At 45.1% G+C, this 17,347-nt stretch overlaps 13 non-coding genes across 13 annotated transcripts; all 13 read right to left on the bottom strand.

The window, feature by feature from the left end:
* Window positions 1-1,110: 1,110 nt before the first annotated feature.
* On the bottom strand, window positions 1,111-1,301 carry LOC141197478 (U2 spliceosomal RNA). Its single transcript, XR_012269730.1, has one exon. It is a non-coding gene; the product is annotated as a U2 spliceosomal RNA (small nuclear RNA).
* Window positions 1,302-2,416: 1,115 nt separating this feature from the next.
* LOC141197477 (U2 spliceosomal RNA) lies at window positions 2,417-2,607 on the bottom strand. Its single transcript, XR_012269729.1, has one exon. It is a non-coding gene; the product is annotated as a U2 spliceosomal RNA (small nuclear RNA).
* A 1,115-nt stretch (window positions 2,608-3,722) lies between these two features.
* On the bottom strand, window positions 3,723-3,913 carry LOC141197476 (U2 spliceosomal RNA). The gene has a single exon (XR_012269728.1). It is a non-coding gene; the product is annotated as a U2 spliceosomal RNA (small nuclear RNA).
* Window positions 3,914-5,028: 1,115 nt separating this feature from the next.
* Window positions 5,029-5,219, bottom strand: LOC141197475 (U2 spliceosomal RNA). The gene has a single exon (XR_012269727.1). It is a non-coding gene; the product is annotated as a U2 spliceosomal RNA (small nuclear RNA).
* Window positions 5,220-6,334: 1,115 nt separating this feature from the next.
* On the bottom strand, window positions 6,335-6,525 carry LOC141197535 (U2 spliceosomal RNA). Its single transcript, XR_012269785.1, has one exon. It is a non-coding gene; the product is annotated as a U2 spliceosomal RNA (small nuclear RNA).
* Window positions 6,526-7,640: 1,115 nt separating this feature from the next.
* LOC141197474 (U2 spliceosomal RNA) lies at window positions 7,641-7,831 on the bottom strand. Its single transcript, XR_012269726.1, has one exon. It is a non-coding gene; the product is annotated as a U2 spliceosomal RNA (small nuclear RNA).
* A 1,115-nt stretch (window positions 7,832-8,946) lies between these two features.
* On the bottom strand, window positions 8,947-9,137 carry LOC141197516 (U2 spliceosomal RNA). The gene has a single exon (XR_012269766.1). It is a non-coding gene; the product is annotated as a U2 spliceosomal RNA (small nuclear RNA).
* Window positions 9,138-10,252: 1,115 nt separating this feature from the next.
* LOC141197472 (U2 spliceosomal RNA) lies at window positions 10,253-10,443 on the bottom strand. The gene has a single exon (XR_012269725.1). It is a non-coding gene; the product is annotated as a U2 spliceosomal RNA (small nuclear RNA).
* Window positions 10,444-11,558: 1,115 nt separating this feature from the next.
* LOC141197471 (U2 spliceosomal RNA) lies at window positions 11,559-11,749 on the bottom strand. Its single transcript, XR_012269724.1, has one exon. It is a non-coding gene; the product is annotated as a U2 spliceosomal RNA (small nuclear RNA).
* A 1,115-nt stretch (window positions 11,750-12,864) lies between these two features.
* On the bottom strand, window positions 12,865-13,055 carry LOC141197469 (U2 spliceosomal RNA). Its single transcript, XR_012269722.1, has one exon. It is a non-coding gene; the product is annotated as a U2 spliceosomal RNA (small nuclear RNA).
* Window positions 13,056-14,170: 1,115 nt separating this feature from the next.
* On the bottom strand, window positions 14,171-14,361 carry LOC141197468 (U2 spliceosomal RNA). Its single transcript, XR_012269721.1, has one exon. It is a non-coding gene; the product is annotated as a U2 spliceosomal RNA (small nuclear RNA).
* A 1,115-nt stretch (window positions 14,362-15,476) lies between these two features.
* On the bottom strand, window positions 15,477-15,667 carry LOC141197467 (U2 spliceosomal RNA). Its single transcript, XR_012269720.1, has one exon. It is a non-coding gene; the product is annotated as a U2 spliceosomal RNA (small nuclear RNA).
* Window positions 15,668-16,779: 1,112 nt separating this feature from the next.
* Window positions 16,780-16,970, bottom strand: LOC141197466 (U2 spliceosomal RNA). Its single transcript, XR_012269719.1, has one exon. It is a non-coding gene; the product is annotated as a U2 spliceosomal RNA (small nuclear RNA).
* Between the last annotated feature and the right edge of the window lie 377 nt (window positions 16,971-17,347).

Below are 17,347 nucleotides of genomic sequence, written 5' to 3'. Positions count from 1 at the left end.
GAATTGGTTTCAAACTACGGAGCCACCCAAGGATCCTGAAAAGTCCATTTGTGGAGATGAGCTCCTGGACTCCCGTTAAGAAGACATGTTGTCAACCTCTAGATCCCTTACATGCCTGCACTTTTCGGCTTGCTGCTGCTGCAATCCACGCGTTTTAGATCTGCATAACTCCACCTCTTTAAACACAGCACCTTCACCCCCTGCTGTTCCCACCCGCCTCAACACCGTTGGAAGGGAGGAGAACCAATTAAGGCGGGGGGTGGGGTGGAACGAGCAGCTGTCTACCCTTAGCAGGAGGGCTCCTGATTACATACCTCTCCTGCTGCTGCTGCTGCTGGCTGTCCAGCAGCAGACTGAAGGTGGCTGCTGCTGTGCACAGGTATATAAAGGCTCAGAGCCTATTATGACACGCGCAGCCAGCGTTCCATTGCCACATTCCATCTACTGCAGGCAGGATACCTGGCTGGCTGAATGTCGCTGAGAAGCTCACAGAGACCGCCATAAGCAACAGTTTAACAGAATGCCACAGACTAATCAACCAAACTTTTTGGGTTGGGTTCTCTTTTATAGTCTGCAGGCATTAAATGAAAGAAGTCAGTGTTCCAGCAGAAGGAGACAACGTTTCAGAAAAGGCATTGTAGCAAACCAAAAAAGAAATTTTAAGCGCAGCAGAGTAACCAGCGCACATACCTGTTAGCTCAGGTGAGTTTAAAAGGCTGCTGTTGATAACAAGGGCATTTGCTAAATAGATGGTGTATGTGCAACAATATACTGAAAGGTCAATTATATTGTGCAGCTTATCTCACCACCTGTAGTTATTTAGGTGAAAGCTCCAAAATGCTTGCCTAATATGTCTGTTTATCCAAAAGGAAGTAAAAAGGGAGAGCTAGAAAGATAGCATTGCATCACATTACATGGCAATGCAATGCACAGTTGCTGAAGTTGAACCAAAATGAGCTTGTAATCTGGCTTCTGCAACTTTGAACATGAAAAATCCAATGAGGAGAAGAAAAGCAAAGCCAAAGAGTCCATCCCAAAATCCGACAAACAAGCAAAATGAACAAAAAACATTGAATTCAATTCTTTCTGATTTTAGAAACTGCATTAAAGAAGGGGTGCACCGGTCCTGGAGATACTGCAATACCAGGTCAATGCGTGGAGTGGACAGAGCAAGCTCTTTTTCCATCTCCCTGTTCTAAAAATCCATTTAATATATGGTCCCCAGATAGGGGACGTATCAGATATTAAACTGATAAGAACAGATACTACACTTGATCTTAGCCAAAAGGCCGAGAAGCGATAACCAGAATTGGTTTCAAACTACGGAGCCACCCAAGGATCCTGAAAAGTCCATTTGTGGAGATGAGCTCCTGGACTCCCGTTAAGAAGACATGTTGTCAACCTCTAGATCCCTTACATGCCTGCACTTTTCGGCTTGCTGCTGCTGCAATCCACGCGTTTTAGATCTGCATAACTCCACCTCTTTAAACACAGCACCTTCACCCCCTGCTGTTCCCACCCGCCTCAACACAGTTGGAAGGGAGGAGAACCAATTAAGGCGGGGGGTGGGGTGGAACGAGCAGCTGTCTACCCTTAGCAGGAGGGCTCCTGATTACATACCTCTCCTGCTGCTGCTGCTGCTGGCTGTCCAGCAGCAGACTGAAGGTGGCTGCTGCTGTGCACAGGTATATAAAGGCTCAGAGCCTATTATGACACGCGCAGCCAGCGTTCCATTGCCACATTCCATCTACTGCAGGCAGGATACCTGGCTGGCTGAATGTCGCTGAGAAGCTCACAGAGACCGCCATAAGCAACAGTTTAACAGAATGCCACAGACTAATCAACCAAACTTTTTGGGTTGGGTTCTCTTTTATAGTCTGCAGGCATTAAATGAAAGAAGTCAGTGTTCCAGCAGAAGGAGACAACGTTTCAGAAAAGGCATTGTAGCAAACCAAAAAAGAAATTTTAAGCGCAGCAGAGTAACCAGCGCACATACCTGTTAGCTCAGGTGAGTTTAAAAGGCTGCTGTTGATAACAAGGGCATTTGCTAAATAGATGGTGTGTGTGCAACAATATACTGAAAGGTCAATTATATTGTGCAGCTTATCTCACCACCTGTAGTTATTTAGGTGAAAGCTCCAAAATGCTTGCCTAATATGTCTGTTTATCCAAAAGGAAGTAAAAAGGGAGAGCTAGAAAGATAGCATTGCATCACATTACATGGCAATGCAATGCACAGTTGCTGAAGTTGAACCAAAATGAGCTTGTAATCTGGCTTCTGCAACTTTGAACATGAAAAATCCAATGAGGAGAAGAAAAGCAAAGCCAAAGAGTCCATCCCAAAATCCGACAAACAAGCAAAATGAACAAAAAACATTGAATTCAATTCTTTCTGATTTTAGAAACTGCATTAAAGAAGGGGTGCACCGGTCCTGGAGATACTGCAATACCAGGTCAATGCGTGGAGTGGACAGAGCAAGCTCTTTTTCCATCTCCCTGTTCTAAAAATCCATTTAATATATGGTCCCCAGATAGGGGACGTATCAGATATTAAACTGATAAGAACAGATACTACACTTGATCTTAGCCAAAAGGCCGAGAAGCGATAACCAGAATTGGTTTCAAACTACGGAGCCACCCAAGGATCCTGAAAAGTCCATTTGTGGAGATGAGCTCCTGGACTCCCGTTAAGAAGACATGTTGTCAACCTCTAGATCCCTTACATGCCTGCACTTTTCGGCTTGCTGCTGCTGCAATCCACGCGTTTTAGATCTGCATAACTCCACCTCTTTAAACACAGCACCTTCACCCCCTGCTGTTCCCACCCGCCTCAACACCGTTGGAAGGGAGGAGAACCAATTAAGGCGGGGGGTGGGGTGGAACGAGCAGCTGTCTACCCTTAGCAGGAGGGCTCCTGATTACATACCTCTCCTGCTGCTGCTGCTGCTGGCTGTCCAGCAGCAGACTGAAGGTGGCTGCTGCTGTGCACAGGTATATAAAGGCTCAGAGCCTATTATGACACGCGCAGCCAGCGTTCCATTGCCACATTCCATCTACTGCAGGCAGGATACCTGGCTGGCTGAATGTCGCTGAGAAGCTCACAGAGACCGCCATAAGCAACAGTTTAACAGAATGCCACAGACTAATCAACCAAACTTTTTGGGTTGGGTTCTCTTTTATAGTCTGCAGGCATTAAATGAAAGAAGTCAGTGTTCCAGCAGAAGGAGACAACGTTTCAGAAAAGGCATTGTAGCAAACCAAAAAAGAAATTTTAAGCGCAGCAGAGTAACCAGCGCACATACCTGTTAGCTCAGGTGAGTTTAAAAGGCTGCTGTTGATAACAAGGGCATTTGCTAAATAGATGGTGTGTGTGCAACAATATACTGAAAGGTCAATTATATTGTGCAGCTTATCTCACCACCTGTAGTTATTTAGGTGAAAGCTCCAAAATGCTTGCCTAATATGTCTGTTTATCCAAAAGGAAGTAAAAAGGGAGAGCTAGAAAGATAGCATTGCATCACATTACATGGCAATGCAATGCACAGTTGCTGAAGTTGAACCAAAATGAGCTTGTAATCTGGCTTCTGCAACTTTGAACATGAAAAATCCAATGAGGAGAAGAAAAGCAAAGCCAAAGAGTCCATCCCAAAATCCGACAAACAAGCAAAATGAACAAAAAACATTGAATTCAATTCTTTCTGATTTTAGAAACTGCATTAAAGAAGGGGTGCACCGGTCCTGGAGATACTGCAATACCAGGTCAATGCGTGGAGTGGACAGAGCAAGCTCTTTTTCCATCTCCCTGTTCTAAAAATCCATTTAATATATGGTCCCCAGATAGGGGACGTATCAGATATTAAACTGATAAGAACAGATACTACACTTGATCTTAGCCAAAAGGCCGAGAAGCGATAACCAGAATTGGTTTCAAACTACGGAGCCACCCAAGGATCCTGAAAAGTCCATTTGTGGAGATGAGCTCCTGGACTCCCGTTAAGAAGACATGTTGTCAACCTCTAGATCCCTTACATGCCTGCACTTTTCGGCTTGCTGCTGCTGCAATCCACGCGTTTTAGATCTGCATAACTCCACCTCTTTAAACACAGCACCTTCACCCCCTGCTGTTCCCACCCGCCTCAACACCGTTGGAAGGGAGGAGAACCAATTAAGGCGGGGGGTGGGGTGGAACGAGCAGCTGTCTACCCTTAGCAGGAGGGCTCCTGATTACATACCTCTCCTGCTGCTGCTGCTGCTGGCTGTCCAGCAGCAGACTGAAGGTGGCTGCTGCTGTGCACAGGTATATAAAGGCTCAGAGCCTATTATGACACGCGCAGCCAGCGTTCCATTGCCACATTCCATCTACTGCAGGCAGGATACCTGGCTGGCTGAATGTCGCTGAGAAGCTCACAGAGACCGCCATAAGCAACAGTTTAACAGAATGCCACAGACTAATCAACCAAACTTTTTGGGTTGGGTTCTCTTTTATAGTCTGCAGGCATTAAATGAAAGAAGTCAGTGTTCCAGCAGAAGGAGACAACGTTTCAGAAAAGGCATTGTAGCAAACCAAAAAAGAAATTTTAAGCGCAGCAGAGTAACCAGCGCACATACCTGTTAGCTCAGGTGAGTTTAAAAGGCTGCTGTTGATAACAAGGGCATTTGCTAAATAGATGGTGTGTGTGCAACAATATACTGAAAGGTCAATTATATTGTGCAGCTTATCTCACCACCTGTAGTTATTTAGGTGAAAGCTCCAAAATGCTTGCCTAATATGTCTGTTTATCCAAAAGGAAGTAAAAAGGGAGAGCTAGAAAGATAGCATTGCATCACATTACATGGCAATGCAATGCACAGTTGCTGAAGTTGAACCAAAATGAGCTTGTAATCTGGCTTCTGCAACTTTGAACATGAAAAATCCAATGAGGAGAAGAAAAGCAAAGCCAAAGAGTCCATCCCAAAATCCGACAAACAAGCAAAATGAACAAAAAACATTGAATTCAATTCTTTCTGATTTTAGAAACTGCATTAAAGAAGGGGTGCACCGGTCCTGGAGATACTGCAATACCAGGTCAATGCGTGGAGTGGACAGAGCAAGCTCTTTTTCCATCTCCCTGTTCTAAAAATCCATTTAATATATGGTCCCCAGATAGGGGACGTATCAGATATTAAACTGATAAGAACAGATACTACACTTGATCTTAGCCAAAAGGCCGAGAAGCGATAACCAGAATTGGTTTCAAACTACGGAGCCACCCAAGGATCCTGAAAAGTCCATTTGTGGAGATGAGCTCCTGGACTCCCGTTAAGAAGACATGTTGTCAACCTCTAGATCCCTTACATGCCTGCACTTTTCGGCTTGCTGCTGCTGCAATCCACGCGTTTTAGATCTGCATAACTCCACCTCTTTAAACACAGCACCTTCACCCCCTGCTGTTCCCACCCGCCTCAACACCGTTGGAAGGGAGGAGAACCAATTAAGGCGGGGGGTGGGGTGGAACGAGCAGCTGTCTACCCTTAGCAGGAGGGCTCCTGATTACATACCTCTCCTGCTGCTGCTGCTGCTGGCTGTCCAGCAGCAGACTGAAGGTGGCTGCTGCTGTGCACAGGTATATAAAGGCTCAGAGCCTATTATGACACGCGCAGCCAGCGTTCCATTGCCACATTCCATCTACTGCAGGCAGGATACCTGGCTGGCTGAATGTCGCTGAGAAGCTCACAGAGACCGCCATAAGCAACAGTTTAACAGAATGCCACAGACTAATCAACCAAACTTTTTGGGTTGGGTTCTCTTTTATAGTCTGCAGGCATTAAATGAAAGAAGTCAGTGTTCCAGCAGAAGGAGACAACGTTTAAGAAAAGGCATTGTAGCAAACCAAAAAAGAAATTTTAAGCGCAGCAGAGTAACCAGCGCACATACCTGTTAGCTCAGGTGAGTTTAAAAGGCTGCTGTTGATAACAAGGGCATTTGCTAAATAGATGGTGTGTGTGCAACAATATACTGAAAGGTCAATTATATTGTGCAGCTTATCTCACCACCTGTAGTTATTTAGGTGAAAGCTCCAAAATGCTTGCCTAATATGTCTGTTTATCCAAAAGGAAGTAAAAAGGGAGAGCTAGAAAGATAGCATTGCATCACATTACATGGCAATGCAATGCACAGTTGCTGAAGTTGAACCAAAATGAGCTTGTAATCTGGCTTCTGCAACTTTGAACATGAAAAATCCAATGAGGAGAAGAAAAGCAAAGCCAAAGAGTCCATCCCAAAATCCGACAAACAAGCAAAATGAACAAAAAACATTGAATTCAATTCTTTCTGATTTTAGAAACTGCATTAAAGAAGGGGTGCACCGGTCATGGAGATACTGCAATACCAGGTCAATGCGTGGAGTGGACAGAGCAAGCTCTTTTTCCATCTCCCTGTTCTAAAAATCCATTTAATATATGGTCCCCAGATAGGGGACGTATCAGATATTAAACTGATAAGAACAGATACTACACTTCATCTTAGCCAAAAGGCCGAGAAGCGATAACCAGAATTGGTTTCAAACTACGGAGCCACCCAAGGATCCTGAAAAGTCCATTTGTGGAGATGAGCTCCTGGACTCCCGTTAAGAAGACATGTTGTCAACCTCTAGATCCCTTACATGCCTGCACTTTTCGGCTTGCTGCTGCTGCAATCCACGCGTTTTAGATCTGCATAACTCCACCTCTTTAAACACAGCACCTTCACCCCCTGCTGTTCCCACCCGCCTCAACACCGTTGGAAGGGAGGAGAACCAATTAAGGCGGGGGGTGGGGTGGAACGAGCAGCTGTCTACCCTTAGCAGGAGGGCTCCTGATTACATACCTCTCCTGCTGCTGCTGCTGCTGGCTGTCCAGCAGCAGACTGAAGGTGGCTGCTGCTGTGCACAGGTATATAAAGGCTCAGAGCCTATTATGACACACGCAGCCAGCGTTCCATTGCCACATTCCATCTACTGCAGGCAGGATACCTGGCTGGCTGAATGTCGCTGAGAAGCTCACAGAGACCGCCATAAGCAACAGTTTAACAGAATGCCACAGACTAATCAACCAAACTTTTTGGGTTGGGTTCTCTTTTATAGTCTGCAGGCATTAAATGAAAGAAGTCAGTGTTCCAGCAGAAGGAGACAACGTTTCAGAAAAGGCATTGTAGCAAACCAAAAAAGAAATTTTAAGCGCAGCAGAGTGACCAGCGCACATACCTGTTAGCTCAGGTGAGTTTAAAAGGCTGCTGTTGATAACAAGGGCATTTGCTAAATAGATGGTGTGTGTGCAACAATATACTGAAAGGTCAATTATATTGTGCAGCTTATCTCACCACCTGTAGTTATTTAGGTGAAAGCTCCAAAATGCTTGCCTAATATGTCTGTTTATCCAAAAGGAAGTAAAAAGGGAGAGCTAGAAAGATAGCATTGCATCACATTACATGGCAATGCAATGCACAGTTGCTGAAGTTGAACCAAAATGAGCTTGTAATCTGGCTTCTGCAACTTTGAACATGAAAAATCCAATGAGGAGAAGAAAAGCAAAGCCAAAGAGTCCATCCCAAAATCCGACAAACAAGCAAAATGAACAAAAAACATTGAATTCAATTCTTTCTGATTTTAGAAACTGCATTAAAGAAGGGGTGCACCGGTCCTGGAGATACTGCAATACCAGGTCAATGCGTGGAGTGGACAGAGCAAGCTCTTTTTCCATCTCCCTGTTCTAAAAATCCATTTAATATATGGTCCCCAGATAGGGGACGTATCAGATATTAAACTGATAAGAACAGATACTACACTTGATCTTAGCCAAAAGGCCGAGAAGCGATAACCAGAATTGGTTTCAAACTACGGAGCCACCCAAGGATCCTGAAAAGTCCATTTGTGGAGATGAGCTCCTGGACTCCCGTTAAGAAGACATGTTGTCAACCTCTAGATCCCTTACATGCCTGCACTTTTCGGCTTGCTGCTGCTGCAATCCACGCGTTTTAGATCTGCATAACTCCACCTCTTTAAACACAGCACCTTCACCCCCTGCTGTTCCCACCCGCCTCAACACCGTTGGAAGGGAGGAGAACCAATTAAGGCGGGGGGTGGGGTGGAACGAGCAGCTGTCTACCCTTAGCAGGAGGGCTCCTGATTACATACCTCTCCTGCTGCTGCTGCTGCTGGCTGTCCAGCAGCAGACTGAAGGTGGCTGCTGCTGTGCACAGGTATATAAAGGCTCAGAGCCTATTATGACACGCGCAGCCAGCGTTCCATTGCCACATTCCATCTACTGCAGGCAGGATACCTGGCTGGCTGAATGTCGCTGAGAAGCTCACAGAGACCGCCATAAGCAACAGTTTAACAGAATGCCACAGACTAATCAACCAAACTTTTTGGGTTGGGTTCTCTTTTATAGTCTGCAGGCATTAAATGAAAGAAGTCAGTGTTCCAGCAGAGGGAGACAACGTTTCAGAAAAGGCATTGTAGCAAACCAAAAAAGAAATTTTAAGCGCAGCAGAGTAACCAGCGCACATACCTGTTAGCTCAGGTGAGTTTAAAAGGCTGCTGTTGATAACAAGGGCATTTGCTAAATAGATGGTGTGTGTGCAACAATATACTGAAAGGTCAATTATATTGTGCAGCTTATCTCACCACCTGTAGTTATTTAGGTGAAAGCTCCAAAATGCTTGCCTAATATGTCTGTTTATCCAAAAGGAAGTAAAAAGGGAGAGCTAGAAAGATAGCATTGCATCACATTACATGGCAATGCAATGCACAGTTGCTGAAGTTGAACCAAAATGAGCTTGTAATCTGGCTTCTGCAACTTTGAACATGAAAAATCCAATGAGGAGAAGAAAAGCAAAGCCAAAGAGTCCATCCCAAAATCCGACAAACAAGCAAAATGAACAAAAAACATTGAATTCAATTCTTTCTGATTTTAGAAACTGCATTAAAGAAGGGGTGCACCGGTCCTGGAGATACTGCAATACCAGGTCAATGCGTGGAGTGGACAGAGCAAGCTCTTTTTCCATCTCCCTGTTCTAAAAATCCATTTAATATATGGTCCCCAGATAGGGGACGTATCAGATATTAAACTGAAAAGAACAGATACTACACTTGATCTTAGCCAAAAGGCCGAGAAGCGATAACCAGAATTGGTTTCAAACTACGGAGCCACCCAAGGATCCTGAAAAGTCCATTTGTGGAGATGAGCTCCTGGACTCCCGTTAAGAAGACATGTTGTCAACCTCTAGATCCCTTACATGCCTGCACTTTTCGGCTTGCTGCTGCTGCAATCCACGCGTTTTAGATCTGCATAACTCCACCTCTTTAAACACAGCACCTTCACCCCCTGCTGTTCCCACCCGCCTCAACACCGTTGGAAGGGAGGAGAACCAATTAAGGCGGGGGGTGGGGTGGAACGAGCAGCTGTCTACCCTTAGCAGGAGGGCTCCTGATTACATACCTCTCCTGCTGCTGCTGCTGCTGGCTGTCCAGCAGCAGACTGAAGGTGGCTGCTGCTGTGCACAGGTATATAAAGGCTCAGAGCCTATTATGACACGCGCAGCCAGCGTTCCATTGCCACATTCCATCTACTGCAGGCAGGATACCTGGCTGGCTGAATGTCGCTGAGAAGCTCACAGAGACCGCCATAAGCAACAGTTTAACAGAATGAAACAGACTAATCAACCAAACTTTTTGGGTTGGGTTCTCTTTTATAGTCTGCAGGCATTAAATGAAAGAAGTCAGTGTTCCAGCAGAAGGAGACAACGTTTCAGAAAAGGCATTGTAGCAAACCAAAAAAGAAATTTTAAGCGCAGCAGAGTAACCAGCGCACATACCTGTTAGCTCAGGTGAGTTTAAAAGGCTGCTGTTGATAACAAGGGCATTTGCTAAATAGATGGTGTGTGTGCAACAATATACTGAAAGGTCAATTATATTGTGCAGCTTATCTCACCACCTGTAGTTATTTAGGTGAAAGCTCCAAAATGCTTGCCTAATATGTCTGTTTATCCAAAAGGAAGTAAAAAGGGAGAGCTAGAAAGATAGCATTGCATCACATTACATGGCAATGCAATGCACAGTTGCTGAAGTTGAACCAAAATGAGCTTGTAATCTGGCTTCTGCAACTTTGAACATGAAAAATCCAATGAGGAGAAGAAAAGCAAAGCCAAAGAGTCCATCCCAAAATCCGACAAACAAGCAAAATGAACAAAAAACATTGAATTCAATTCTTTCTGATTTTAGAAACTGCATTAAAGAAGGGGTGCACCGGTCCTGGAGATACTGCAATACCAGGTCAATGCGTGGAGTGGACAGAGCAAGCTCTTTTTCCATCTCCCTGTTCTAAAAATCCATTTAATATATGGTCCCCAGATAGGGGACGTATCAGATATTAAACTGATAAGAACAGATACTACACTTGATCTTAGCCAAAAGGCCGAGAAGCGATAACCAGAATTGGTTTCAAACTACGGAGCCACCCAAAGATCCTGAAAAGTCCATTTGTGGAGATGAGCTCCTGGACTCCCGTTAAGAAGACATGTTGTCAACCTCTAGATCCCTTACATGCCTGCACTTTTCGGCTTGCTGCTGCTGCAATCCACGCGTTTTAGATCTGCATAACTCCACCTCTTTAAACACAGCACCTTCACCCCCTGCTGTTCCCACCCGCCTCAACACCGTTGGAAGGGAGGAGAACCAATTAAGGCGGGGGGTGGGGTGGAACGAGCAGCTGTCTACCCTTAGCAGGAGGGCTCCTGATTACATACCTCTCCTGCTGCTGCTGCTGCTGGCTGTCCAGCAGCAGACTGAAGGTGGCTGCTGCTGTGCACAGGTATATAAAGGCTCAGAGCCTATTATGACATGCGCAGCCAGCGTTCCATTGCCACATTCCATCTACTGCAGGCAGGATACCTGGCTGGCTGAATGTCGCTGAGAAGCTCACAGAGACCGCCATAAGCAACAGTTTAACAGAATGCCACAGACTAATCAACCAAACTTTTTGGGTTGGGTTCTCTTTTATAGTCTGCAGGCATTAAATGAAAGAAGTCAGTGTTCCAGCAGAAGGAGACAACGTTTCAGAAAAGGCATTGTAGCAAACCAAAAAAGAAATTTTAAGCGCAGCAGAGTAACCAGCGCACATACCTGTTAGCTCAGGTGAGTTTAAAAGGCTGCTGTTGATAACAAGGGCATTTGCTAAATAGATGGTGTGTGTGCAACAATATACTGAAAGGTCAATTATATTGTGCAGCTTATCTCACCACCTGTAGTTATTTAGGTGAAAGCTCCAAAATGCTTGCCTAATATGTCTGTTTATCCAAAAGGAAGTAAAAAGGGAGAGCTAGAAAGATAGCATTGCATCACATTACATGGCAATGCAATGCACAGTTGCTGAAGTTGAACCAAAATGAGCTTGTAATCTGGCTTCTGCAACTTTGAACATGAAAAATCCAATGAGGAGAAGAAAAGCAAAGCCAAAGAGTCCATCCCAAAATCCGACAAACAAGCAAAATGAACAAAAAACATTGAATTCAATTCTTTCTGATTTTAGAAACTGCATTAAAGAAGGGGTGCACCGGTCCTGGAGATACTGCAATACCAGGTCAATGCGTGGAGTGGACAGAGCAAGCTCTTTTTCCATCTCCCTGTTCTAAAAATCCATTTAATATATGGTCCCCAGATAGGGGACGTATCAGATATTAAACTGATAAGAACAGATACTACACTTGATCTTAGCCAAAAGGCCGAGAAGCGATAACCAGAATTGGTTTCAAACTACGGAGCCACCCAAGGATCCTGAAAAGTCCATTTGTGGAGATGAGCTCCTGGACTCCCGTTAAGAAGACATGTTGTCAACCTCTAGATCCCTTACATGCCTGCACTTTTCGGCTTGCTGCTGCTGCAATCCACGCGTTTTAGATCTGCATAACTCCACCTCTTTAAACACAGCACCTTCACCCCCTGCTGTTCCCACCCGCCTCAACACCGTTGGAAGGGAGGAGAACCAATTAAGGCGGGGGGTGGGGTGGAACGAGCAGCTGTCTACCCTTAGCAGGAGGGCTCCTGATTACATACCTCTCCTGCTGCTGCTGCTGCTGGCTGTCCAGCAGCAGACTGAAGGTGGCTGCTGCTGTGCACAGGTATATAAAGGCTCAGAGCCTATTATGACACGCGCAGCCAGCGTTCCATTGCCACATTCCATCTACTGCAGGCAGGATACCTGGCTGGCTGAATGTCGCTGAGAAGCTCACAGAGACCGCCATAAGCAACAGTTTAACAGAATGCCACAGACTAATCAACCAAACTTTTTGGGTTGGGTTCTCTTTTATAGTCTGCAGGCATTAAATGAAAGAAGTCAGTGTTCCAGCAGAAGGAGACAACGTTTCAGAAAAGGCATTGTAGCAAACCAAAAAAGAAATTTTAAGCGCAGCAGAGTAACCAGCGCACATACCTGTTAGCTCAGGTGAGTTTAAAAGGCTGCTGTTGATAACAAGGGCATTTGCTAAATAGATGGTGTGTGTGCAACAATATACTGAAAGGTCAATTATATTGTGCAGCTTATCTCACCACCTGTAGTTATTTAGGTGAAAGCTCCAAAATGCTTGCCTAATATGTCTGTTTATCCAAAAGGAAGTAAAAAGGGAGAGCTAGAAAGATAGCATTGCATCACATTACATGGCAATGCAATGCACAGTTGCTGAAGTTGAACCAAAATGAGCTTGTAATCTGGCTTCTGCAACTTTGAACATGAAAAATCCAATGAGGAGAAGAAAAGCAAAGCCAAAGAGTCCATCCCAAAATCCGACAAACAAGCAAAATGAACAAAAAACATTGAATTCAATTCTTTCTGATTTTAGAAACTGCATTAAAGAAGGGGTGCACCGGTCCTGGAGATACTGCAATACCAGGTCAATGCGTGGAGTGGACAGAGCAAGCTCTTTTTCCATCTCCCTGTTCTAAAAATCCATTTAATATATGGTCCCCAGATAGGGGACGTATCAGATATTAAACTGATAAGAACAGATACTACACTTGATCTTAGCCAAAAGGCCGAGAAGCGATAACCAGAATTGGTTTCAAACTACGGAGCCACCCAAGGATCCTGAAAAGTCCATTTGTGGAGATGAGCTCCTGGACTCCCGTTAAGAAGACATGTTGTCAACCTCTAGATCCCTTACATGCCTGCACTTTTCGGCTTGCTGCTGCTGCAATCCACGCGTTTTAGATCTGCATAACTCCACCTCTTTAAACACAGCACCTTCACCCCCTGCTGTTCCCACCCGCCTCAACACCGTTGGAAGGGAGGAGAACCAATTAAGGCGGGGGGTGGGGTGGAACGAGCAGCTGTCTACCCTTAGCAGGAGGGCTCCTGATTACATACCTCTCCTGCTGCTGCTGCTGCTGGCTGTCCAGCAGCAGACTGAAGGTGGCTGCTGCTGTGCACAGGTATATAAAGGCTCAGAGCCTATTATGACACGCGCAGCCAGCGTTCCATTGCCACATTCCATCTACTGCAGGCAGGATACCTGGCTGGCTGAATGTCGCTGAGAAGCTCACAGAGACCGCCATAAGCAACAGTTTAACAGAATGCCACAGACTAATCAACCAAACTTTTTGGGTTGGGTTCTCTTTTATAGTCTGCAGGCATTAAATGAAAGAAGTCAGTGTTCCAGCAGAAGGAGACAACGTTTCAGAAAAGGCATTGTAGCAAACCAAAAAAGAAATTTTAAGCGCAGCAGAGTAACCAGCGCACATACCTGTTAGCTCAGGTGAGTTTAAAAGGCTGCTGTTGATAACAAGGGCATTTGCTAAATAGATGGTGTGTGTGCAACAATATACTGAAAGGTCAATTATATTGTGCAGCTTATCTCACCACCTGTAGTTATTTAGGTGAAAGCTCCAAAATGCTTGCCTAATATGTCTGTTTATCCAAAAGGAAGTAAAAAGGGAGAGCTAGAAAGATAGCATTGCATCACATTACATGGCAATGCAATGCACAGTTGCTGAAGTTGAACCAAAATGAGCTTGTAATCTGGCTTCTGCAACTTTGAACATGAAAAATCCAATGAGGAGAAGAAAAGCAAAGCCAAAGAGTCCATCCCAAAATCCGACAAACAAGCAAAATGAACAAAAAACATTGAATTCAATTCTTTCTGATTTTAGAAACTGCATTAAAGAAGGGGTGCACCGGTCCTGGAGATACTGCAATACCAGGTCAATGCGTGGAGTGGACAGAGCAAGCTCTTTTTCCATCTCCCTGTTCTAAAAATCCATTTAATATATGGTCCCCAGATAGGGGACGTATCAGATATTAAACTGATAAGAACAGATACTACACTTGATCTTAGCCAAAAGGCCGAGAAGCGATAACCAGAATTGGTTTCAAACTACGGAGCCACCCAAGGATCCTGAAAAGTCCATTTGTGGAGATGAGCTCCTGGACTCCCGTTAAGAAGACATGTTGTCAACCTCTAGATCCCTTACATGCCTGCACTTTTCGGCTTGCTGCTGCTGCAATCCACGCGTTTTAGATCTGCATAACTCCACCTCTTTAAACACAGCACCTTCACCCCCTGCTGTTCCCACCCGCCTCAACACCGTTGGAAGGGAGGAGAACCAATTAAGGCGGGGGGTGGGGTGGAACGAGCAGCTGTCTACCCTTAGCAGGAGGGCTCCTGATTACATACCTCTCCTGCTGCTGCTGCTGCTGGCTGTCCAGCAGCAGACTGAAGGTGGCTGCTGCTGTGCACAGGTATATAAAGGCTCAGAGCCTATTATGACACGCGCAGCCAGCGTTCCATTGCCACATTCCATCTACTGCAGGCAGGATACCTGGCTGGCTGAATGTCGCTGAGAAGCTCACAGAGACCGCCATAAGCAACAGTTTAACAGAATGCCACAGACTAATCAACCAAACTTTTTGGGTTGGGTTCTCTTTTATAGTCTGCAGGCATTAAATGAAAGAAGTCAGTGTTCCAGCAGAAGGAGACAACGTTTCAGAAAAGGCATTGTAGCAAACCAAAAAAGAAATTTTAAGCGCAGCAGAGTAACCAGCGCACATACCTGTTAGCTCAGGTGAGTTTAAAAGGCTGCTGTTGATAACAAGGGCATTTGCTAAATAGATGGTGTGTGTGCAACAATATACTGAAAGGTCAATTATATTGTGCAGCTTATCTCACCACCTGTAGTTATTTAGGTGAAAGCTCCAAAATGCTTGCCTAATATGTCTGTTTATCCAAAAGGAAGTAAAAAGGGAGAGCTAGAAAGATAGCATTGCATCACATTACATGGCAATGCAATGCACAGTTGCTGAAGTTGAACCAAAATGAGCTTGTAATCTGGCTTCTGCAACTTTGAACATGAAAAATCCAATGAGGAGAAGAAAAGCAAAGCCAAAGAGTCCATCCCAAAATCCGACAAACAAGCAAAATGAACAAAAAACATTGAATTCAATTCTTTCTGATTTTAGAAACTGCATTAAAGAAGGGGTGCACCGGTCCTGGAGATACTGCAATACCAGGTCAATGCGTGGAGTGGACAGAGCAAGCTCTTTTTCCATCTCCCTGTTCTAAAAATCCATTTAATATATGGTCCCCAGATAGGGGACGTATCAGATATTAAACTGATAAGAACAGATACTACACTTGATCTTAGCCAAAAGGCCGAGAAGCGATAACCAGAATTGGTTTCAAACTACGGAGCCACCCAAGGATCCTGAAAAGTCCATTTGTGGAGATGAGCTCCTGGACTCCCGTTAAGAAGACATGTTGTCAACCTCTAGATCCCTTACATGCCTGCACTTTTCGGCTTGCTGCTGCTGCAATCCACGCGTTTTAGATCTGCATAACTCCACCTCTTTAAACACAGCACCTTCACCCCCTGCTGTTCCCACCCGCCTCAACACCGTTGGAAGGGAGGAGAACCAATTAAGGCGGGGGGTGGGGTGGAACGAGCAGCTGTCTACCCTTAGCAGGAGGGCTCCTGATTACATACCTCTCCTGCTGCTGCTGCTGGCTGTCCAGCAGCAGACTGAAGGTGGCTGCTGCTGTGCACAGGTATATAAAGGCTCAGAGCCTATTATGACACGCGCAGCCAGCGTTCCATTGCCACATTCCATCTACTGCAGGCAGGATACCTGGCTGGCTGAATGTCGCTGAGAAGCTCACAGAGACCGCCATAAGCAACAGTTTAACAGAATGCCACAGACTAATCAACCAAACTTTTTGGGTTGGGTTCTCTTTTATAGTCTGCAGGCATTAAATGAAAGAAGTCAGTGTTCCAGCAGAAGGAGACAACGTTTCAGAAAAGGCATTGTAGCAAACCAAAAAAGAAATTTTAAGCGCAGCAGAGTAACCAGCGCACATACCTGTTAGCTCAGGTGAGTTTAAAAGGCTGCTGTTGATAACAAGGGCATTTGCTAAATAGATGGTGTGTGTGCAACAATATACTGAAAGGTCAATTATATTGTGCAGCTTATCTCACCACCTGTAGTTATTTAGGTGAAAGCTCCAAAATGCTTGCCTAATATGTCTGTTTATCCAAAAGGAAGTAAAAAGGGAGAGCTAGAAAGATAGCATTGCATCACATTACATGGCAATGCAATGCACAGTTGCTGAAGTTGAACCAAAATGAGCTTGTAATCTGGCTTCTGCAACTTTGAACATGAAAAATCCAATGAGGAGAAGAAAAGCAAAGCCAAAGAGTCCATCCCAAAATCCGACAAACAAGCAAAATGAACAAAAAACATTGAATTCAATTCTTTCTGATTTTAGAAACTGCATTAAAGAAGGGGTGCACCGGTCCTGGAGATACTGCAATACCAGGTCAATGCGTGGAGTGGACAGAGCAAGCTCTTTTTCCATCTCCCTGTTCTAAAAATCCATTTAATATATGGTCCCCAGATAGGGGACGTATCAGATATTAAACTGATAAGAACAGATACTACACTTGATCTTAGCCAAAAGGCCGAGAAGCGATAACCAGAATTGGTTTCAAACTACGGAGCCACCCAAGGATCCTGAAAAGTCCATTTGTGGAGATGAGCTCCTGGACTCCCGTTAAGAAGACATGTTGTCAACCTCTAGATCCCTTACATGCCTGCACTTTTCGGCTTGCTGCTGCTGCAATCCACGCGTTTTAGATCTGCATAACTCCACCTCTTTAAACACAGCACCTTCACCCCCTGCTGTTCCCACCCGCCTCAACACCGTTGGAAGGGAGGAGAACCAATTAAGGCGGGGGGTGGGGTGGAACGAGCAGCTGTCTACCCTTAGCAGGAGGGCTCCTGATTACATACCTCTCCTGCTGCTGCTGCTGCTGGCTGTCCAGCAGCAGACTGAAGGTGGCTGCTGCTG

Source organism: Phyllobates terribilis, unplaced genomic scaffold (genome assembly GCF_046119375.1).
Source record: "Phyllobates terribilis strain yellow unplaced genomic scaffold, ASM4611937v1 Scaffold_84__1_contigs__length_6523798, whole genome shotgun sequence".
Taxonomy (NCBI): domain Eukaryota; kingdom Metazoa; phylum Chordata; class Amphibia; order Anura; family Dendrobatidae; genus Phyllobates; species Phyllobates terribilis.
This window is presented reverse-complemented; position numbering and strand designations above follow the sequence as displayed.